This window comes from Tenrec ecaudatus, chromosome 15 (assembly GCF_050624435.1).
Source record: "Tenrec ecaudatus isolate mTenEca1 chromosome 15, mTenEca1.hap1, whole genome shotgun sequence".
Taxonomy (NCBI): domain Eukaryota; kingdom Metazoa; phylum Chordata; class Mammalia; order Afrosoricida; family Tenrecidae; genus Tenrec; species Tenrec ecaudatus.
This window is the reverse complement of record NC_134544.1, coordinates 101,294,156-101,318,898: the sequence shown is the minus strand read 5'-3', so window position 1 is coordinate 101,318,898 and position 24,743 is coordinate 101,294,156. Positions and strand designations below refer to the sequence as shown.

The 24,743-nt window shown below is 43.3% G+C and overlaps 1 long non-coding RNA gene across 2 annotated transcripts; it reads left to right on the top strand.

The window, feature by feature from the left end:
* The first annotated feature begins 485 nt into the window (after window positions 1-485).
* Window positions 486-5,602, top strand: LOC142427442 (uncharacterized). Of its 2 annotated transcripts, XR_012780062.1 has the most exons (4): window positions 490-590; window positions 886-929; window positions 3,446-3,559; window positions 3,715-5,602. It is a non-coding gene; the product is annotated as an uncharacterized LOC142427442 (long non-coding RNA). The 2 variants fall into 2 exon arrangements; XR_012780061.1 differs by lacking the exon at window positions 886-929 and having other exon boundaries at window positions 486-590.
* The last annotated feature ends 19,141 nt before the right edge of the window (window positions 5,603-24,743 follow it).

Here is a 24,743-nt window from a genome sequence, read left to right as displayed (position 1 = left end):
ATTGTGTTGCGATGGTAGAAGTATATTGCTTATTCTTTTATGTGGCCCTGAGCACACCTTGTACCATGTGGATATTCAGTGTCACATAGGGAAGTTGATGCCTTTAGCTCAGTCAGTGCTGTCTATGAGGTATGTGACTTTGATCATACATCTGATAATAATCTAAACGTTTGTCAGGATAAGAATCTGGGTGTTTGCGGGTTTTTTCCCCACTAAGACCTCCACATTTTATTATTTCCAATTCATCGCAATCCCTTCCTCTATGGTCAGTGTAATGAAGAACAAACTTTCAAATAATGTTGGTGGGAACGATGTCATATTAATCTCTGCCATATCAAGTAAGATTCTTATTTTTCTGAATGTCCATGCAGCTTAATGAAGCCTTAACTCCTGCCTGTTTTTTCACTTATGTGTTTCCGGATCACACCCATGACTACTCTCCTCCCTTTCCGGGTCAGGCTGAAAGGGGCCGGAAGTGGCGGTGCCCTAGCCGGAAGTGAGTGTCATACCGTGGGTCCTACTTGCTCTGCCTGGTGCGTGGTGCCAGAGAAGCTCCTGCAGCCTGAGCACTGTGTAGTCGGCGCGCCCAGGTGAGGGGTCGCGCGGTGACCAATTTGGGGTGACCCTGGTGCACACAGCAGCCTGGCTGGGTGCAAGCGCCCTGCTTCCCCCTCACCCGCTCCGTCAGCGCCCCTCGCGTGGTGAGATGTGGGAGTGTGTCCCAGGGGCTGCTTCCATCCCCCAGTTTTGGGATTGGTTGGGGTTCCTGGGGAGAATTCCTGTTGGAGAAAGGAGGATCCCAGACTGGGGCTTTGGGCGTCGGGGTTCCCGATTCATTGCGGGAACTTTGCGTGTCTCCCCCCTCCATTGTTTCCTTTCACACAGCGGTGGCTCCTCCCTGAAACTCCTAGAACGTCTTCCGCTCATAGGTGAGCCCCGGGTCTGTGGCTTCTCTCACCACGAAGTGACTGCTGTTCAGGAAGCGAGTGGCTGCAGCTGGAGCACAAAACGTTAGGGCTTCCTCCGGAGGTTTGCCCAGTCTGGTCCCCTGGCAGTCTGGTCCCCTGGGCGGTGCCTTCTCCGGGAGCGGGGAAGGGGAGGGGGAGGGGAGCACCTGGTAGTCCGGAAATGCCCTGGCTCATTCTTGCCAGCCAGGAGGGCGGAAGCGGGGAGCGCGCTCAGCCTTGAGGGTGTTGAAGTGATATTCCAGCGCACCCACCGCACATTGAGGTGTGATTGGCATTCCCAGGTTGTGGGGTAAGTCCAGGACTGGGACCTCAAGGGAGGTGACCCAGGTTGGTGGCTACCAGTCAACGGTATGGCAGGTGGCAAGTAAAAGGAGAAAGAGACAGGCCCAGCTGTACAAAGATGGGGTTCGGTGAGCAGGAACTCAGCCAAAGTGAGGGCCAGTCTTTCTTTGGGAAGGCATATAAGTCTCCAAAGAAGGGCAAGACCCCTCAAGTACGGAAGATCCCCCGTTCCCACATACACTCTTAAAAATTTTTGCATGTTATTTCTTTAATTTTTAAAAAACCCTGTTTGTTTTTAACAGTAGAAAGAAGCTGGAGGAAAGCTTCTTAGTGGAGGACAGACAGCTGGAGGAAAGGTTTCTTTAAGAGGGACAGGAGGAAATTGCCACCAGTAATTAATTGCTTTTCATGCAGAGAAAGTAGCCAGTAAAAGACATCCAGGCAATTGAACTGGATCCATTATTTCTGCAAATCTGTTAGTGTGGGGGAGTATGGGAGCTGCTCCTGCCTATTGCCCAAAGGGATATTTCTGTTTCTGCTGCCTCTGAAGAAGTAGCTTGTCCGATGTTTAGATTTATGCCAACTCCATTTTAACTGTGTATTCCCACCTGGAGTCATTTTATCCCTGTTCTAATGAAAATTCCGAGTGTGTTGCTTGGTTTGTAGGGTTCTTTTGGTTTTGGTTTTGAGTAAGCGCTTTCAGGAAAATTTCCAGCTTTACCGAAGCCATGAGCTAGATCCGGGAGTTGAAGGAGGCTGTAGAGTTGCTCAAGGAGACCATCCAGGTGGGGTGTGGCTCTGCCAGTGAGGGACTGAGGGGCTGGCCTGGTGCTCCACACCACTCCTTGAACACATGCTGGCATGACAAGAGGCAGCGCTCCCATGAAAACTCACTGGCAGCTATTCTGACCCAGCGACCCTATGGATAGGGTAGAATTGCCTGTGGGGGTTTCCCAGACTGTAACTCTACACAGGAGTAGGAAGCCTCATCTTTTTCCAGCCAGTGGTTTCCAGCTGATGGCTTTGTGGTTAGAAGTCCAGCATGTAACCCACCAGACACCGGGACACCTGATCTTTACTGTAGTCTTAATTCTCCACCCAATCTAGCTGTTCTAGAAAAACTCATCCCCACGCCACATGGGACTTCCTACAGTCCCCTGGCCAGGGGGAAGTTCTGCTCAAGTCCCTGCCTGAGTTTGGAGGGTGATTCATTTGCAGAGAACAGCTCTTGTTCATTCCGTGAAGGTTCACACTGTACTTTCTAGATCCCAGCTCCTGTGTAGAGGCAGAAGCCCACCAGCATGTCTGTGTAGGCTGATAGGCCCTTCCGTCAGAATTGAGATCAAATTCTAGTGCTTCTATTCATTAGCTGATTTCCTTGGGATAGTATTTGAGCCTCTAGTGGTTCGTCTCTGAAGTGGGCCAGATATTTGTGGGTTAAGCGACTCAGTGCAAGTCTGGCATGCCGTCAGTGGCTGCTTATATGATCCGTGCTGCAGAGAGACATGCACACACATCCTAATGATGCTGGACCACGTGGAAAGGAGGCCACGGGACACTTACAGCTGAGGATGAAAGTCCAGTAACATTGCTGGGGCCTGTCCTCCCTTTCAAAGGCCTCAGGGACACAGGCATTTGAAAGGACACGAAGAAAGAGCTGGACACAGGCCAGCCAGGTCCTGGTGCTAACTAACCTCCCAGAACTCAACCTACTTCTTGATGAGCACAGGGAACCTTTGGCGGGAGTTGAGCAGAGCAGTGACATGACCATGGCAGCATGAGGTATATCACTGGGGCTTCAGTGTGGAGCCTGGTGCAGGTATTTGGAGAAAGGGTGCAGGTGTGGCTGCAGGGAGAGCAGGTCAGAGGTTGGGATATTTCAGAAAGGAGGTGTGGCTGTGACATAGGGATTGTGGTGGGGGCTGACGGGAAATACCGGTGCTATTATGCGTTGGGGGCAGATGATAGAGGGGGGTGGCTGGCAGGATTTGGTAGCATACTGGGGCAAGAAATCAAGCCGACTCTTAGCTTTGTGATGTAGGCACAACTTGGGGACCTGGATGAGGATCAGGAGGCAGGATGTGGGCATCTATGCAGGCATTTACATTCCTTACCTGAGTCAGGACCCCAGGAATAACTTGCTACGTTGACTGGCAGTTACTGAACTAGCTGGGTATTTTCCCTCTGTGTTGCAGCAAAGGCCAACCTGATAAGCTCTCCCGAGATGTCCAAGCAGCCAGACTACAACCCGGGGAAAATTGAGAACAAAGCAGAACCCGCTGTAGACCTGCTTCTCAATTACCTGCAAGGTGAGGCTGGTTGCAAGGGGGTGTGGGGTGTCGGGGCTGGGGAGTGGGCGGGGGTTCTGCTGGCTGCTGAACAACTACAGGTGTTGACAGCTGTGCCTTGAGTGAGTATGGGACCTGGGGGACACCACTCACCCCAGTGGACCATGTCATTCCAGCTTTCAATAAGGCCCTGGACCTGGTCATGCAGGTGCAAAAGCAGACCAACAAAGGAACCAGAAGCAAGAAAAAGCCCTACAAATCTGAAAAGCCTAACAAATCTGAAAAGAATGGAAGTTTCCCACAAACTTTTTGAAGCCCCCTTGTATCTATCTCACAACTTTTGCCTGTTCAGTTATTTACAGGTTTAAGCCTTATTGACAGCTATTATAAAAATCTGTTTGCAAGCTAACATTCCATGATCCTTGTCATTTTCCCATCACCTCTACCCTCTACCCCCCACTTTCTGCAACTGACCCTATTACCCACCAATAACCTTTGACATCTCACTCGGGGGAAGTTCTGTTCCAGTCCCTGCCTGAGTGTGGAGGGTGGTTCCTGTGCAGAGACCTGCTCTTGTTCATTCCATGAAGGTTCACACTGTCCTTTCTAGATCCAGCTCCTGTGTAGACACAAAAGCCCTCCAGCATGTCTGTGTAGGCTGATAGGCCCTACCGTCAGAATTGAGATCAAATTCTAGTGCTTCTATTCATTAGCTGATTTCCTTGCGAAAGTCTTTGAGCCTCATTGAGCCCCTAGTGGTTCGTCCCTAAAGTGGGCCAGATGTTTGTGGGTTAAGTGACTCAGTGCAGGTCTGGCAGGCAGTCAGTGGCTGCTGATGCGATCCTTGCTTCAGAGACATGCAAACACATCCTGATGATGCTGGATCGAGTGGAAATGAGGACACGGGACACTTACAGCTGAGGATGAAAGTCCAGGAAAATTGCTGGGGCCTGTCCTCCCTTTCAAATGCCTCAGGGACACAGTCATTTGAAAGGACAAGAAGAAGGAGCTGGGCACAGGTCAGCCAGGTCCTGGTGCTAACCGACCTCCCAGAACTGATATCCAGCTTCCTGATGAAGGCGGGGAACCTTTGGAGGGAGTTGAGTGGAGCAGTGACATGGTCATAGCAATATTAGGTATATCACTGGGGCTTCGGTGTGGAGCCTGGTGCAGATACTTGGAGAAAGGGTGCAGATGTGGATGCAGGGAGAGCAGTGGGGAGGTTGTTGGGATAGTTCAAGAATGTGGCTGTGCACAGGGATTGTAGTGGAGGCTGATGGGAGATATCAGAGCCATTTTGGGTTGGGGCAGATGGGGGTGGAGGTGGCTGGCAGGACTTGGTAGCATATAAGGTGGAAAAATGATGAATTTTTAATATTTTGTCTTCCTGAGCTGCCCTTTGAAATGATCTGTTCAACTTTATTAACTCTATCATTTCTTCTATTTGCCTTAGCTACTTTAAGTAATGAGCAATTTCAATGTCTCTTCTGATATCTACTTTGATTTTTTTCTTGCTTTTCTGTCTTTAATGACCTTTTGCTTCCTTCACATATGATGTTCTTAATATCGCCCCCCCTCCCCCAGGTCATTAGTGTTCATTTCATTAAATGTTACCTAAATTCAGATTGGATAGCCACAAAATATATTTTAGCTCTTGTAGACTTGTTTTAATATTTTTCAGTTTCAAACAATTTACAGAAATTTCAGACTAAATGTATAATAGAGTTATATAGTTTATGTTTAACATACTTATATCTTTAGAGTAGTGACTAACTTCTTGACTAATTTTTAATTTGTGGAGTTTTAGTTGTTGACTTATAGCATTTATGTATTCTGAATACAAGATTATTAGGTATCTCACGAATAGTTACTGATGTAGGTTGCCTTTTTCAAATTCTTGATTGTGTCTTTCCAATTATAAGGGACTTTAATTGGGATGAAGTTCAACTTACGTTGAACTTGGGCTGCTTATGTTTAAGATGTCATAATTGCTTAAAATGCAAGATATCTTAAGAAACCATTCCCTAATCCAGGGTCACAGACATTTATGCATATGTTTTCTATTAAGGGTTTTAGGATTTTAGGATTTGCCTCTTACATTTAGGTCTTAAGATCTATTTTGAGTTAGTGTTTGCATAAGGTGTAAGGTGGCAGTCAAAACCCATTATTTTTTCTTGTATCTAGTTGTTTTTGACAGCATTTGCTGAAATCACAGTGACTTCTCTGCACTCTTTTTGAATCATTTAGCTATGTATGTATGAGGTTGAATTTTTAGACTCTCAATTATATTCCATCAATATGTTACCTTTATGTCACTACTACACAGTATAATTACTATAGCTTTTGAGTAAGTTTTCATATCAGGCAATGAGCATTCTCCACCTAGATTTTATTGTTTCTCAAGATTATTTTGGCTATACTAAAACTGTCACATGTCCATAGAAATTTTAGAATCAGCTTGTCATTTTCTGGAAAAGCAAACCATGAGAGGAATAAGGTTGAATCTGTAGATGAGTTGTAGAATATTGCCTCTGGATAACAATCAGTCTACCAAGCCATGAAAACGTCAGCTTTGTACATGGCTCATTATTTGCTCAGGTCTCAGTTTAAATGTTTAGCCTTCTCACATCTTATGCAAAGTTCACTCCTGCTCCACTATAGTACATTATTTATAAACTTGACATTTATTACAGTCTAAATAGTTTGGCTTGCTTGGTAGAGTTTATGCTTCAAGTAAGTCTTTTATTCTAAAGATTCTGTAGGGCCAAACACAATGCCTACTAACAATAATTGTTCTTAAATTTGTCGGCCCCAGTCTGTGCTGAGAGTGTGCGGATGGAGTGTTGTGGAGCGGAAATACCGCAAGAAATATGCTTGAGGGAAGTGGGTTTTCGGCACCCCCATAGAAGCATGCAATTAGTGGATGATGGTTCCGGAGGGGTCCAGTCCCCCAGAGCATCTCTCTGGTGGGAGAGCAACTTTCTGGAGAGGTCTCAGATATACCAGAAAATTTTTCTGGCAGGTCCCGGACTCAGAGAATCGTTCTCTTTTGGTCCGGACACCAATTAGCACCATTCTGGCAGGGTCATGGATCCCTCAGAGCATCATTCCAGCAAGGTCCCAGAACCCCAAAACATCATTCCACCGATGCTTCCAGTGCTTCATCAATTTGTTGAAACTTTTAAAATTGAATTCAGTCAATGCTTGGCAACTGGTTTTGGCGAATTCCGTCAGTGCAGCTTGAATATCTTCCATTAGTACTATTGGTGCTTGTTTATATCCTTCCTCTTGAAATGGTGGAATGCCAACTAGTTCTTCTTGGGAGAGTAATGTGTATTCTTTCCATCTTCACTTGATGCTTCCTGGATCGTTCAATATTTTCCCCATAGAATATTTCAATATAGCTCCTTAAAGCTTGGATTTGTTTTCTTCAGTTAATTGAAGATGTAGTGAATATGTTCTTTCATTTTGGTTTTCTCACTCTAGGTATCTGCACATTTCATTGTAATACTTCTCCAGATCCTTTCTGAAAGTTTCTGTTCAGCTCTTTGGCTTCATTTCATATGAAGTGCCTTAGCTACTCCATGATTGAAAGCACTTTCCAGAGTCTCTTCTGACATCCAGTTTGATCCTTTCTTTCCTGTCTCTTCAGTGATCTTTTGCTTTCTTCATGTTCTCGGTGATATCCCACGGCTCATCAGGTGTCCTGTCCTTGGTGTTTAGTGAGTCAAATCTGCTCCTGACACCTTAATATTCAGGTGAGATAAACTCAAGGTTATATTTGGCTCCCGTGGGCTTGTTTTAATTTTCTTCAGCTTGAATCTGAACTTAGCTATGAGCAGTTGATGGCATGTTACACAGTTGACTCCCGGACTGAGTTTAGCTGCTGACATTTACCTTCTCCATCTTCGCTTCCCACTGTTGTAGTCAGTTTGATTCCTGTGTATGCCCACTCCAGGTATTTGCTATGAAGAAGTTGTTAGTCTTGTAAAATTCTATCGTGATCTCCAGCTTTATTTCTATCACCAAGACCATATTTTCCGATTATTGTTTCTTCCTCTTTGTTTCCAACTTTTGAATTCCAATCACCAATAGTTATCCATGAATTCAGATTGTGTTTGATCAATTTCAGACTGAAGATGATGGTAAAATTCATCAGTTTCTTCATCAGCTGTAGTGGTTGATGCATCAATTTACATAACCGTATTGACTGGATTTTCTTTTATGCAGAGAGATAGTATTTTATCACAATAGCATTGTACTTCAAGTAGATCTTGAAATGTTCTTTAGGAAGATGAATGTGATTCCTCTTGAATGTGTCATTCCCAGCATAGCAAACTGTTTGTCTGATTCAAAATGGCAGATATCAGTCCGTTTCAGCTCACGAATACCTAGCATATTGATCTTCATGAGTTCCATGTAATATTTTACGAGTTCTGGTTTTTCTGTATTAGTACTTCATAATTCTGAGTTTCAATGATTAGATCATTGTCGCTGTCTCTTCTCATATTGAGACATCCTCTATCAGCAAATGAAGGTCTCAACGGTCTTATTCCATCCACGTCATTATGATCAACTCTGCTTTGAGCTGGCAGCTCTTCCCTGACCATATTTTGAGTGCCTTCTATCCTGAGAAAGAGCCCTGGTGGCGTAGTAGTTATTCATTGGTCTATGAACTGCTAATTAGCATTTCAAAACCATCACTGTTTTTTGGGAGAAAGACAGGGCTTTCTACTCCCTTAAAGAGTTACAGTCTGGGAAACACAGAGGGACATTTCTGTCCTGTCCTGTAGGGTCACTAAGAGTTGACATCGACTCACTGGCAGTGAGTGGAGTTCTGAACGGAGGTCTTATTTCTGGCACTATATATGACAGAGTTCTGTTGCTATTCATGAGGTGGCAGTGACTAATTCTCCACAAGTGGACAGCCTAGTTCTTCTTCATATGAACTGCTTTCAGGAATCACCTAGCTCGCACGTCAGAAGTTTAATTGATTTGGACTGTGATATGGTCCACTGGGTTTTTTTTTAAGCTCCGTTACAAGTGATTATGCTGGTTAACCAGGCTTGAGAACCACTCCAAAATGAGTCAGTTCTCCCAACCCCAATATTCACCAAAATCAAAGAGAACATATCACATGCACCCAAATATTCAAACAGGACATGGCATTAGCTCCCTTAGAAGCCCACTGTTGTGGCTAAATGGTCTCATTTCCAGACTGCCCCCGAACCACCTACATGCAAAAAAGTATTTTATAAGCCCCTTCTTTACCAAAATGACCTTTGTTGGACTATTTCTCTATATTTGAATACAGACCAAGATCATTCACCTTCTTATTTGTTAGACGTCCAGGAAACACAGGACTTCTGTTACAATTCCTGGAGATAGCTCTCACAGAGGCAAGAATGAAACATTGTGCCTGTGTTCCCATGTTTTAAAGACTGTGTATCAGGACACGATGACACACTTAGAACTGCGATTTCAGAATATAGTACATTATTCCATTAAAAATAAACATCCACAATCATATTGTGTCAGTCTGGGTACATTGGAGAAACAAGTCCACAGAAACATGTATAAGAGAGTTTTATTTAAAAGGTAAATGCACATCAAGAAAACATCCCAACCCAGTGCTGCCCAAGCCAACAAGTCCAATATTAGCCCATACATCCGACACCAATCCATAAAGTCGTCCTCCATCTCACACAACACACGCAATAATGCTGACTGAGGAGGAAAGCAGAATCAGTGAGCTAGTAAGCATCTCAGCACTGGCAGGGGTCTCCACATGGCTCCTTCAGCAACCAGGGCTGCATCAGGGTACATATATGTGGTTTCTTCTCAGGGATGTCTTTCAGAAATGAGCCTTGCCAGTTGAAGAAGGGAACTGGCTAAGGCAACTGCATCCTGGTCCAACCATCAGAAAGCAAGAAACCCGAGAATTAGAATGATGAGGCTCACCGAGCCATTTATCCCTCCGTGCTTCAATTAACCCCACATGTGTCAGCCAGGTTATGTCATGCCAACTAGAAATTTTTCGGAAGTAATTTTTATGTGAGGTAAAACATTGTGGACACCAGCAAGGGATTCTTTTTTATAACTTAACTATCAATAAAATAAGTCAAAACCTATATGCTTTTCCTAAGACAGGATTTCAAAAGAAGAATGAAGCATATGTGGGAACTGGCCACGTGTTAGGAGAGCTTGAAAGGGACAGAATCCTTTAATCATAACAGTAAGGACACTTAGGTGAACTTGCCCGGACTTACACAGTCAATAAGTACCAAGGCTGAGATTTCATCCTCATTGTGACTCCAGATAAACCAACCTTGCCGCTGATACCTGCAGGAGTGGGAGTTAAAACCACACCACCATCAGCAAGTCAGTTCTAACTATCGGGACCCTGTAAGACAGGCTTAGAAGTGACCCCTGGTGTTTCCGGAGCTTGCAAGTCAGTGTTCCCCAAAGTGAGTAAAAGCGCTCCCCTGAGGTGGAGGTTGGGATCACTGGAATGATGCAGGGAGGTTGCAACAGCAGATACCTACACTTTATCTCAGGTCATGGGCGATACTACAGAAGTTTTCTATTACCAGAGAAGTGCTGAGTGATTATTATTTTTCTGTAAAGGTTTAGTTAACCAAATAAGTTTGTGAACCTATTAAATTCTTTTTGTCAAAAGATAGTCTCATTGTTCTCCCACAGAGCAGCTGGTGGCATTGAACTGGTGACCTTGTGTTTATCAGCCCAATACATAATACACTACACCATCTGGGTTCCTTAAGTAGCAGCTAGTTAGTCCAAAGTCAAACAACCAGTTGCCGTCCAGGGGATTCCAAATCTCTAAGAGACCCACGTGTGACAGAGGAAAGATACCCTTCTTGGGGTTTTCAATGGTCATATTTTTGAAGTACGATGCCAGGACTCTTCAGGGTGTTGTTGCTTGTGAATTTAAACTGTCAATCTCTTGATCAGTCACGGGCATGCACTGCTCCATCCAAGGACTCCAGTTAGGAGAAAAATAAGAACAAAACTCAAACAAACTCTCTGCCCTGCACTCAAGGCTGACTCAAAGCAACCCTTTAGGACAGACTAGAGCTTCCCCTGTGGGTTTCTGGGACTGTCTCTATTCACTGGATTAGAAAGCCTCGTCTTTCTCCTGAGGAGCAGCTGCTGATTTTGAACTGCTGACCTGTAGTTAGCAGCACAACACATAGCCACTCTGCCACCACGGCTATTCAGGATGATTATGAGGTAGGCGAGAGCCTGGCAATTTTCAGGGAATTTAAGAGATCATTGTGACGAGCTTTGATTCTGAGATGGAGAGGGAAGGCTTTGACATAAAATAGTTTTCTCTTTCGAATGAATGTTCTAGTTATAACGTGGGAAGTAGGTCATGGGAAGCCAGAGTATGTGTGGAGGATGCCATGATGGCACTACATTAAGTAGTTCTCAGCCGCTAACTGGAAGCAGTGCTGTGGAAGAAAGACCTGGCCATTCATTCCTGCAGAGACGATAGTCTGAGAAACCATGTGGGGCAGTTTTACCATGCTACATGGCTCTACCGTGAGTTGGAATGTGACTGATGGCACCTACAAAAGAGTGTGCATGGAGGAGAGGTAATAGCTTGAGCTTTTACTTTGTGTTTTAACTGTTTTATTGACATATAATTCACACATCATACACACACACACTCCTTTATTGTACTCATATTTTTAGCTCCCTATTTCCCCCAAACCTCCCTGTCATGGTGTGAATAACCAGCATTCCAAATGTATGATGAAGTTTTGAATACAAGGATGTGTCTCATTGTACCCCAGCACAGCTAAAGACATAGAGTCTCCATAATTCTACGTCTCCATTTATTTATGTTTTCTCTGTTTCTTCTACTTATATCTGTCTGGTGGAGACCTACTACTACACTGTTCTCAGAGTCCTGGTGATCAGAGTTCTGTGGTAAAAATATTTTTGACCAAGGAAAAACTGATCCCATTAAATACACCTGTCTCCCTGGGATGTTATTCCCTAAGCCTCGCTGGCCTTCGTGAGGGCAGGCAAGCTAGGACACAGCCAGGAAGGTGGTTTCCTGGCTTGCTTACCATCAGCATGGATGCAGCCACTGGAAAAGCAGAGCGAGGCTCACAGTGTGTGATGTGAGTGGCCAATAGATCAGTCACAGAGAAATCATGAAGAGGGATATTTCCACACTCAGCGCCCCAAACATGTTACTCCTGTGTAACCCTGTAAATTCCACATGTTGCCTAATGAACCAAGCCAAAGGATATGAGACATGTTTAAATTTACATATATAGCATGCATTGCCTAAAATTAAACCGTAGTTTATTTCCTGCATTCTGTTTGTTTAGTGGTTTACGTATATGTTTCTAACTACAGGGTTGACAGTCCACATCAACCAGTCATTTCTTTGGATAAAGATGAGGCTTCCTGCTCTTTTAAGGATTTACTGGTTGGGAGCCTGGGGGAGTATGTCTGAAACAAACACACAAAAGTGCTCCACAATCTGCCTTATCTATTTAAATTAGGTTATGCAGTCAACTTGATTTGGACAGTCTGTCCCCAACTAAAACAGTAAAAAAAAAACAGAGAACAAATATTTATTTAATAGTAGAACTCAGGATGACATTGTTCATCAAAATCTCTCTCCCTGAGCAACACGGCCGGGGTGTTTATAGACAGTGCTTAAGGATGATAATGCTCTAGCAAGCCAACTTGAAATGGAGTTTTTGTATTCAGGTTTTTCTCCTTGTTCGTAAGGGTCTATCGACATCCCAGCTAAAAAAGTTAGCAACTTCTGTCCTTCAAATAGAAGCGGGCTTAAGTTTTTATTTCAAAGGAGGAGTAGCACCGGTGCGTCAACACATCGTGTACTCTTTAACAAATTTTCAAATTTGAAATGAGAAAAGGGAAGTGCATGAAGCCCCAGTGAGGTCCTGTGATGTGTTGCAGCATCAGGAGTACACGCTGCAGACGGCAAATTAAGAAACCTGTACTTTGTATTCTTGCATTTATTTATAATAAACTGCTATTAAATTGAGTTTAACTTAGGGATTGAATTTTGAGGCCTACATTTGTGAAAGACTGAGTTTTGCACAAATTTTTGTTAGTTGCTTGTGATACATAAGGTTTATTGTGCTAACCTGGCTGATAAATACATGGGTTTAATTTAAGGGCAGAGAGATAAATGACTTGGTGAGCCTCGCCTTTCTTATTCTCTGGTCTCTTGTTCTCTGATGGTCTGACCAGTGTGCAGCTGCCTTAGCTAGTTCTTTGCCTCAGCTAGCAAAGCTCACTTCCTGGGAGACATCCCTGAGGAGAAGCAACATGGACCTGCCAAGATGCAGACCTGGGTCTAGAGAACAGCGTGGAGACTCCTGCCAGGGCTGAGATGCTTAAACACTGACTGCTTTGACTTTCCTCCTGCATTTGGCATTATTGCATGTGTTTTGTGAGTTTGAGGAGGACTTTGTAGATCTGTGTTGGATATATGGGCTAATGTCAGATTTATGGGCTTGGACTGGCGTGGGTTGGGATGGTTTCTTAATGTACACTTAACTCTTACATAAAACTCTCTCTTATATACATATGGATTTCTGTGGATTTGTTTCTCTAATCTACCCAGACCAACACAGTGCTCTCATGTCAGGTCTGAATCACTGACCTTATGCTCACAGATTGAAACACTGCCAAGTCCTGCATCATCCTGAACATTGTGGCTCATTCTGAGCCTATTATAGCCAATGTGTCCATTCATCTTCTTGAGAGTTTTACTCTTTGAGTTGCTGTACACCATTTCCATCCATGTTGTCCTTTTCCAGGGACTCTCTCTCCTGATAACATGTCCAAGATACATGAGACAAAGTCTTGCCATTCTTTAACCCAAAGAGCATCTGGCTGTACTTTCGTCAAGACAGATTGGTTTGTTCTTCTGGCAATCCATAGTACTAGCAGCACCCTTTACTAGTACCTTCATTCAAATGAGCATATTGAGACCACTAAATTCAGTTTGAATCTCACATACTGTGAGCCGCAATTGCTTATTTCTGACCTGCATTGTCAAAAAAGGTAATGTAAAGGAACTGTGAAGAGTGTTGGTAAGCCTCTTCTGGATAGGAGAGGAGAGACTTACTCACTTTAGCACTTTCTCAGGAGAGAAATCCATGTATCCTGGATTTCCTTTGACAAGTATTGGAGTATTAGGCTAATATTTTGTGAATCACACCTGGAAAACAGAGGGCCGTTATCCAATCTTGTAAGGTTTTAAAATGTCATTGCTGTCCCTATCCTAATCATGGTCCTTCTCTTCCTCCTGAAGTCAGAACTGAGGCTGTGTTTACTCAATCTTTCACCAGCCATGATTTTGTGAGTCTCGCCCCCCGCCCCCCCACACACCTTATTTTTCCCCGGTGAAGAGGACAAAAGAGCTCTCTTCAAACAAGGATGGGCATCTATAAAAGATGCAGGCCAGATTCCAAATTTTTTTAGTTGTATATGATTACTGTTTATTTTGAAAGGACTTCTAAAATCAGCAAAGCTCAGGAAATCTTCAGGCATCCTTCTTCCTTCTTCCCAGTGACTCTCACAACAGCTGTGAGGGAGAGCATTCATTTTCACCCCCAATATTTAAAAACAAACAAATAAGACAGTTTTAAATTACTCAGTCTTTACAAAGTGACTTCGATATTGTCTTGTCTATTTGAGACAAAAGTAATAAAGATCAAATAAGTGGAATTTTCTTGTATGTTCCAGGATCTTCTTGAATTCATATCTGAAAATGTCCTTCACTGCAGTACTCTGCATCCTTACAATTATTATTGTCCATTCCAGAACTGCTTGGTTCATCAATAAACCCTTTGATTATTAACTCAAATTTCAGTTTGGTCTTTGGAAGGAGGAGCAGAAAAAGGAAATATATGTACATTTCTTGAGAAATGATGTCTACCAATCACTTCCAAATTCCTTAAAAAAAGACAGCGAGAAAAAACAAACAATTCTTAACAGTAGACTCACTGTCTCTGGGAAACGTTATCTTTATGCCTTCAATAACTAATATTTTGTGGCAAGATTCTATTTGTTGTAAGTATAATAAATAGATAGAGTCTGACAACAGAATAAGAACAACCAAGTGGTGTTAACAAACACAGGGACAAGGGAACAACATGGGACCCAAAATGATAGTGAGGGGGGAGTGGCAGGCCTGGTGGGGAATGATCAAGGGTAAGGTTGTGTAGAGAAGAGGTATAGCTGTAGCCCAGGTGGGGCGGAGCATGGTAGGACAGGAGGAAAGTCAAGGGAGACAGAGGAAAGAGCTAGGAGTCAAGGAGCATTTATGCAGGTCTAGACAAAGACATGTACATGCAAATATATGTATGAGGATAGGGAAATAGATCTATGTGTCTATATTTATAGGTTTAGCATTGAAGTGGCGGAAGGACCGTGGGCCTCTACTCAAGCACTTCCTCAATGCATGAATACTCTCTTTTATTAAATTGGCACTCTACGATGCTCACCCTCCTGACACAACTGCTGAAGCCAAAACGGGTCAACAAGTAAATGTGGTGAAGAAAGCTGATGGTGCCCGGCTATAAAAAGAGAGAGTGTCTGGGGTCTTAAAGGCTTGAAGATAAAAAAGCGGCTATCTAGCTCAGAAGCAACAAAGCCCACATGGAAGAACACCCCAGCCTGTGTGACCACTTGGTCCCGAAGGGATCAGTTATCAGGAATCAAAGAACAAAAAATCATATCATTGGCTGCACACCTCCATGATATGATAGTCGAAGACAAATGGGTGCATAGCAAATGTGGCGAAGAAAGCTGATGGTGGCCGGCTATCGAAAGAGATAGTGTCTGGGGTCTTAAAGGCTTGAAGGTGAACAAGCGTCCATCTAGCTCAGAAGTAATAAAGCCCACATAGAAGAAGCACACCAGCCTGTGCGATCACGAGGTGCCAAAGGGACCAGGTATAAGGCATCATGCAGAAAAATTTTTTTATATATATATATAATTATATATATATACATATATATATATCATAGTGAGTGAAGGAGGGAGTGCAGAGTAGAGACCCAAGGCCCATTTGTTGGCCACTGGAGATCCCCTCATAGAGGGGTTTAGGAGAGGAGATGGGTCTGTCAGGGTGCGATGTAGTACCGATGAAGAGCACAGCTTTCCCCCAGATCCTGTATGATTCCTCCCCCTAACTACTATGATCCAAATTCTACATTGCAGGACTGGATAGGGCAGAGGTTGTATACTGGTGCATATAGGAGCTGGAACCACAGGGAATCCAGGGTGGATGATACCTTCAGGACCAGGGGTGTGAGGGGCGATACTGGGAGAGTAGAGGGTCAGTGGGTTGGAAAGGGTGAACTGATTACAAGGATCCACATGTGACCTCCTCTCTGGGAGATGGACAGCAGAAAAGGTGGGGAAGGGGGACTCCGGATAGGGCAAGATATGACAAAATAACAATCTATAAATTATCAAGGGCTCATGAGGAGGGGGGACCGGGGAGGGAGGGGAAAAAAGGAGGACCTGATGCTAAGAGCTTAAGTGGAGAGCAAATGCTTTGAAAATGATTAGGGCAAAGAATGTACAGATGTGCTTTATACAATTGATGTATGTATATGTATGGTTTGTGATAAGAGTTTTATGAGCCTCTAATAAAAGGTTAAAAAAAAAGAAAATGATTAGGGCAAAAAATGTACAGATGTGCTTTATACAATTGATGTATGTATATGTATAGATTGTGATAAGAGTTGTATGAGCCCCTAATAAAATATTTTTTTAAAAAAAGAACAACCGTGAACATTGTGCATTCTGTTTGAGCCCATTCCCCAACCTGCTTAACTTTGTGTCTCAATGCAGATCCCACAGTTTGTCCAACTTCCCCTTGGATATAGGATGTTGCCACAGGATGTTGGAATACCTCATTTAATGCCTATACTTATTCTGCATTTTCCTTCCTGAGAAGACCCTTCCTCTGTTAAGCCCTTTCCTCAGAAAAATATCCCATTACACCACATGACTATCAGTTTGGCTAACGTGGACAGGCTATCATGTCCACAAAAGACATCCCCAACCTTCCAGTCACAGATCACGTTGAACAGAATTACTTTGTTCAAAGAACCAAAAGTCACCATAGATAAGTCACCAGACCAAATAAGACAACATTTGGAGCCAAGAAGTATAATGAGCCTTATCTTGTTAAGAATTGCAACACCACCCTAATTTGTAATCATGACCATCCCTATGAAATGTGTTAAACATTCATCATCCTATACTTTGGTATACCAATTTATTGGACTAGTTGTCTACAAGTGTTAACATGGTCCACTATTTTGTTCAGGAGCTTCCATTGGGCAATCTTCCGGCTCAGTCCTTGTTTGCTCCAAGGAGATCGGTCCCCGTTCACTGTCATGCAGCTCCTGTCTTTGTTTCTCTGCAAGAGTCGTGTTGGTAACATGTCACACATTTCTTTTTGCTGAGTGTTTTTCAACATAAAATTATACTCTGTTTTCCAGAGTCACTATGAGTCAGAAGCAGCTCAATGGCAGTGAGTTTCACTTTGGTTTTATCCCAAAGAAGATGACGGGGTCATAATTTATTTTCAGCTTCTGAGAAACTATGAACATCTCTATTTTATTCCGCAGGCTTCTAGTATGCAGAGCACCTCACCCATTTCCAGGTGAAATTTCAAATTAGTGAAAATGTTACATCATGGCCAGGGTTCTGTAGGATCCACAGACCTTGTCTATAAGTCATGAAATTCCTGTGGAGAGTCTTCTGGCTAGTGGGAACTTCTCACTAGTCTTGTCAAGATTCCAAAAATAGTTTGACATAATTAGGGTTCCATTACTTGTCATCAGTGATTATTTTTCCTGTTCCCAGTTGCCCAAGGTTTGGGTCCAGGATTGATGAACCCTTCATAGATCCTCTCCCTAAGCTTCACTGTCTCTGAGGACTCCATATTGCCAGAGCTAGAACTGCCAAGATGCTATTGCTTGGTGTGCTCCTGTGCTTGGTTACAGTTCCCCAATGTGGAGATTCAGATATCTGACCTGGGTCTATGGGAATGGTTGCGACTACAAGTGACTGACACAGAGATCAGTGTCTTTATTTACACCCGTCCTATTCCAGGTGTAGTTTCAGGAGTCGGGTCCAGGATTGGTGAAACCTTCCCAGAAGCTGTCTCTCACCTGCACTGTCTCTCTGGTTTCTCCATCACAAGCAGTAGTTATCTGTGGAGCTGAATCCACCAGAGCTCGAGGAAGGAGTTGCAGTGGATAGGACACATATGGCCTGATGGTGGTACAGATTATAACCCTTCAAAGCCGACTCACCATCACCAGTGACACATAGAAGAATCAGTGCTCCCTGATGCTTAGCTCCATGACTGCTGAGTTCATGGCCATGTATTACTGTGCAAGGATCACAGTGAGGGAAGTCAGTGTGAGCCCAGACACAAACCTCCCCTGCAGGGAAGACAATGGGCAGCAGAGGATGCGCAGGACCCGCAGAGCACACACTCCCAGCCCTGGGCAGGCACAGATGGATGACAGGGAGGATTACATGTCAGAGCCATGTGTCCTCCACCAGCTCTCAACATCCCCAGGGCCATTTTTTCTTTTTCATTTTTCACCCTTCCCTCTAAATCAGTGGTTCTCAACCATCCTAATTCTGTGACCCTTTAATACAGTTCCTCATGTTGTGATGGCCACCCCACCATAAAATTACCGTATGTACTCGAATATAAGCCGACCTGAGTTTAAGCCAAGGCACCTAATTATTACCTGGAAAACCAGAAAAACTGATTGACTCGAGTATAAACCTAGGGTGGAAAATGCAGAAGCCATCGGTGAGTTTCAATTATCAAAACAAATGAAAATAAAATTACTAAAAATGGAGACATCAGTGGAGTAATGTATTTAAATATTTATTTTATGTAAAAAACATAAATAAAAGGGCAACAAGTCACTTAACATTAGTAAACCAACACAGTAAGTCGAAAATAGGTTCAGCAAAATTAATAAGGTATGAACAATGATATACCTTAAGAGTACTATTCTCTGAGCTCAATCAGCAACCAAGCTAAAATGTAAAGAGTTAAAATCCTTCAAAACTGGATTCCTCATCATCATCCATATCCCAGTGCAGAGCTTCAGCTGGTGTGAGGTCATAATAGACACTGTACTCACTGAGATTGCCATCATCGCCATCACTGCTGTCATTTTCATACAAAGTGCAGTCTTCACTGCCTTCCATAGCATTACTAATACTACATTTCTGGAAGGCACGTTGCACCATGTCTTCTGGAATGTCTTCCCATGCATCTCGAACCCACTTTTCTATTAATGCTATGTCAGGATTCATGAAATTTCCTCCTTTTGTTAGTCAGGCTTGACCAGATGACATCCATTCATGCCTCTGACCTGTGTATAACCCAAACCCCAGACTCTGAGACTCAGAAGAATCCCTTCTCATTTCCATCGATGAGCAAGGCATTGCAGAGAGAACTGTAGAATCTGCAACAACATTTTTTGGAACTTGAGGTTCCAGTTCTACAGACCCATCTTCCCCCTGGGCTGTCTCTTGTTCGGGTGAGTTGGGTGGCACTTCAGACTCCAGAAGGTACTGGACTTTCCTCTACTGCCTCCTCCATCTGCATTTCAGAATTGAGTTATTACATCGTGGGACAGGGTCCAGGGAACTACATCAATATCAGTGATGCAACAGGAAAGCCTCCTGCTGTTCGATGTGTCACCACACGACCTCACCTGCTCAGAACACCCCTTTGGGCTAAGAACTGTCTCCCTGGTCCTAATTCTCTTGATCACACCAGGGACTGACCTCAAAGATCAACTCTGCCTCCTCTTCATCTGCAGAAGACCCTGTAGTGAGTCAGGAATGCTGTTGAAACCCTGCCAAGGCCAAAGCAAATCCTGACACCTCCCCAGATTCCACTACCACAAAGTCTCTTGACCCGTCCACACCACCCTGAGAAATGTTCGTCAGAAATTTTCTTCTTGCTTGGATCCACAATCAATGCTCATGGAATCAGCAGTTGAAAGATCAAAAGATATATTACATTAGGCAAATCTTCTGTACAAGATCTCTTCAGAGTATTGAAGTGCAAAGATCTCACTTTAAGGACTTAGGTGTACTTGATTACCCGCACTCCCTCAGAAATAGAAAACATAACTAACTCAGCATTATATTGAAATTCAAGTACACTTGATCATTCTTCATATATCCCCAGTGAGTGTTATTCATGGTGAACCAAAGACATACCTTCCACAAAGAAGTGATAGGTTTATAGGGAGTTCTTAGGATACTTGAAGCAAAGGAACCCACCTAGCCTCAGGTGCAGTGGATAGGATAATTACTGATTGCTCTTTGAAACTCATGATTAGCCTGTCAGATAGCAAGGGTTGACCTAGAGCAGTGATCCAGTTCAATCACTCCCCCAGGACTCTATAACTGAATCTTGACTTTTCTCAACCTATCTACCAATAACCTTGCACTACAGTTTTAATGAATAGGAAATCATGCTTCCTCAATACAAATACTATTGTTATTGTCACTTTCATTGATTTGGTTGCAATCTTAGTGTCTCCATGTACGATAGAATGAAATCCTGTCCTGTCCTGTGTCATCCTCACAGTCCTTGCTATACTCGATCTCATTGCTGCAATCATGGTGACAAGCCATCTAACAGTTAGAATCTGTATGTTACACAGCATGCTGTGTTTTTCTGTGTGCATTCGTCTATTGGTGTTAGAGCCTCCCTGTGGGTTTCTCAAAATAGCCTGTTATGAATGGGTGTCTACTATTTGTCCTCACTGCCTGTTTACTATTCCCCTGTCCCTAGTTGTTCTGCTCCATTCCAGCTGCAGGAAGCCCACTGAGGAGTGGTGAAACCTCCCAGATCCTCTCCCTAACCTGTGCCGACTTCTCCACACACACCACGATCACGTAGTATTACTGGAGCTGGACCAGCCGATACCTTTGGAGGGAGTCAGAGTGACTGTTAACAATAGGCTTGGGTTGTCGGGAAAAAAACTGCACTGGAGTTCTGCAGAACTGACCTTCAATCTCCAGAAGTGAGCCCACAAACTCCTTCTATCTATAGTTCCTTTCTGTGACCACTGAAGACAAGACACTTTTACTGTATGGGACAGTGGAAGTCAATGGGCCCAGACACAAACTACTGTACAGGAATAGGGCAGGGCTATACCAGAAAGGTGGGTGCACAGGGCACAGGACAAGTGACTCCCTCATGGCAGAATTAAGAGAGGAGACATCACTTTGTAGTGGCTGGGTTCTGAAAGATAAAATGGGCATGCTTTATGAACAATTTTATGTAAAAAAAATCATCAATGTCAAAGCAAGGAGGAAATATCTTGGAAGACAGTGATAAGGATAATAATGTTCACCAACAAGAAACAGATACCAGAGCTATCTGTCATTGTGTTCACATGAGGAGTAACTATCTGTGCGTCCACCCTGAGGAGGAAGGATACATTCTGAACTCTCATGCCACAGAGGTTCTCTTTTATGTATGATAGTGTTTATCAATTTAAAACGTCATTAAGCATTGCTAGCTTTTAACTACAGCAGCAGCAGTGCTTCTGTACCATGTGTATAAGCAGCCTTTATAAAAGCCTCCATTCTCCTGTGAGGGTGTTTCGGTTTCTTGGGTCACAAGGAGAACTCCAAAACAGGTAGTCCACTCCTCAGCTTCTGAGTGGAGGGCCACATGCAAATGCAGCTCTCTCCGTGTGCCAGTGAAACCTGTATAGCTTTTTTCCTGGGAGCTCTGGGCAGGAAGCCCCACTACAAAGGTCCTCTGCTCTTTCCATTTTCAGCTAACTCAGAGGACACATCATGAATTTTGGACGGGGTTGGGTTTATATTTAGGCCATTCTACATGGTAATAATTGACGACAATGCTGTGTGGTTGTATGTAGAATTGTGGGGTGGGGAGAGGGAAGTGGTCTTATCACAGTGTCTCTGTGTTTACAGGTATTAAGTGTGAGGTGCCGCGGGTGGAATCTGGAGACGGCCTGAAAAAGCAGGGAAAGGGGGGGGGGCGGAGTTCTCTGAGACTCTCCTGTGCAACTTCTGGATTCACCTTCAATGACTATTATATTAATTTGATCCGGCGGTTTCCAGGATAGAGACTGGAGTGGGTTGTTTTATTAGAAATGCAGCAAAAGGTCAATCAACAGCGTATGCTTCATCCATGAAAGGCAGATTCGCCATTTCAAGAGATAATGCCAAAAGCATCATCTATTTGCAAGTAAATATACTGAAATCTGAGGACACAGACGTGTATTACTGTGCAACACACACACTGAAGTCTATTTAGTGTAAACCAAGACACAAACCTCACAGTGAAGGATGGAGCAACAGGGAGTGCTCATGCCCTACTAAACCATCTCCAGGAGCAGACACGTGTGTGGTGAGGTGTTTCCTGCCAGAGGCTGTGGTTTTCCTCCCACTTGAGCCGGAGAATTATTAAGCTGTACATTCAAGACTGTAAGCAGTGTAGCTTGTGACACTTCATTCTTGTTTCTTTGTGAAACAGGTTTTGACGTAGGGTAGAAAGGGGGAACTGATTACAAGAATCTGCGTATAGCCTCCTCCCTGGGAGAGGGACAGCAGAGAAGAGGGCGGGGGGAGGCGTCAGACAGTGTAATATATGACAAAATAATAATAATAATAATAATAATATATGAATGATGAAGGGTTCATGAGGTAGGGGGAGTAGGGAGGGAGTGGGGAAATGAACAGCAGATATTAAGGGTTCAAGCAGAAGGCACATGTTTTGAGAATGATGATGGCAACAAATGTACATATGTTCTTGACACAATAGATGGATGTATGGATTGAGATAAGAATTGTAAGAGCCCAAAATAAAATGATTTTAAAAATAAAAGAAAAAAAGAATTTTAAATAAATAAAATGAAAAAGCAATAAAAATCGAACAACCATACTTCAAGACCCAAACCCTGGATTTTGAGAAGGATGTCTATCTTTGAAGAACCATCCCTTGTGGATTATTCTTATGAAATAATCAAATCTCCATAAACTGGATATCTGGATAAGAATTTAATCTCCGTATTTTTGTTATCCCCAAACCCTCACAGGCTGCTGTTTTTAATGAATCTGTATTCCTTCTATGTTCCAGGCAGTGCCATGAAGCCTGGGACCAGTCGTCTGTGTCCTGTGCCTAAATAAAGGGTCTTTTCCCCACTGTCTTCTTAATCAATATCCATAACATGGAGCACAGCTATGAAACCCTGATTTCTTTAGTAGGAGATTCTATGGCAAATGCTAGATACTGTGAGTGGTCTCCTGTCATGATTTGAATAACTAATATCCCATTTGTAGAATCCTTGAAAAGGAAGTGCTATCTATTAAATGATGTGCCTCACTGAACCCCAGCACAGCTAAAGACACACAGACTCCAGAATTTATTTTCAACATCTCCATCTATCCATCCATCCTCTGTTTTTTTGTACTTATGTCTGTCTGGACCAGAGCTACAACTTCTTTGTTCCTATAGCACAAGTTTTCAGAGTTTTTGAGGTAAAAGTATTCTTAATAAGTTATCTGCCCAAGAAAACACCTTTCCTGATTTCACTGAATACACCTCTCCCCCCAGGACGTTATTCCCCAAGCCTCAGTGGATGTGGACCTCCTGAGGGCAGGCAAGCGAGGATGCAGTCAGGAATGTGGTTTCCTGGCTTGTTCACCATCAGCGTGGAGGCAGCCACTGGAAAAGCAGGGCGAGAATCTCAATGTGTGGGGTGAGTGGCCAATGAGCCAATCACAGAGAAAATTATTTAAAGGATCACTTCCAGACTCACTTCATCTAAATGTAGATAACTTCCCAAACACATTAGCCCTGTGTACACCTGTGAATTCCACAGCATGTCCAAGGAACAAAGGCAGAGGACATAAGGGATGTGTAAATTTACACTTATAGCACGCACTGCTCATTATTAAACTGTAGTTTACTTCCTGAGTCCTGGCTGTTGAGTGATTTCCATGTATGTTTCTAACCACCAGGTTGGCAGTCCACATCAACTGATTACTTCTTTGGAGAAAGATGAGGCTTTCTGCTCTTTTAAGAATTTACTGTCTTGGTAACCCACAGGACTATGAAAAATAAAAATAAAAGCACACAAAACTCTTATTTATTTAAATTTTTTTATACAATCCAGGTGATTTGGGAACCCTGACCCCAGATAAACCATTAACAAAACAAAGATGGGAGGGAGAACACAAATATTTACTGAATATTAGTAGCCAAGGGGGACATAATTCATCTTGTCCATCAAAATCTGTCTCCCTGGGCAATATGTCAACGGGTGCTTTATACACAGTGTTGGAAGGTGTTGGAGGGTCTTTTGTTTCCAGGGTTTTCTCTTTGTAGGGGCATGTCCACATCGCAGATAAAATTGTTAGTACTCTGTACTCAACTAGAAGTGCACTTTATATTTTAATACATTTTTATATCAAAGAAGAAACACAATAGTTTGTCAACACACTATGTACTCTAACAGCATTGTGAATTTGAAGCAACAAAAAGGAAAATTCATGAAGCTCCAGTGGGTCCTGTGGTGTGTTGCAGCATCAGGAGTACACACCGTGGACAGCAAATTAAGCAACATGTAACTTATGTTGCATTAATTTATAATAAAATGGTGAATCTCTAATAAAATGCAAAATCTGTCAGAAAATGTAAAACTGTGAAATCTGTTCCACGTCCATAATCTGATACATTTACTTATGGGTGTGCTTGCCTACAACTTTAAACCACACCCACCATCGTTTCCTCTGGAGCGCACCTTGGGGAATCTTCTGGCTCAGTCCTTGCTTGATGTAAGTAAAGTGGACCCCTTTCACTGTCATGCAGCCCTGTCTTTGTTTCTCAGATAGAGTGGTGTTTGTAACATGCCACACATTTCCTTTTGCCGAGTGTGTTTTTCAACCTAAAACTCTACCTGGTCTTACAGAGTTGGAATCAACTCAGTGGCAGTGAGTGTGGTGTGGGTGTTATCACAAAGAAGAAGATGGGGTCAGACTATCCCATGTCAGCTTCTGAGAAGTCTGGAAATGTCTCTACTTTATTTCTGGGGCTTCTAATATGCAGAGCATTTTATACATATCCATGTAAAAT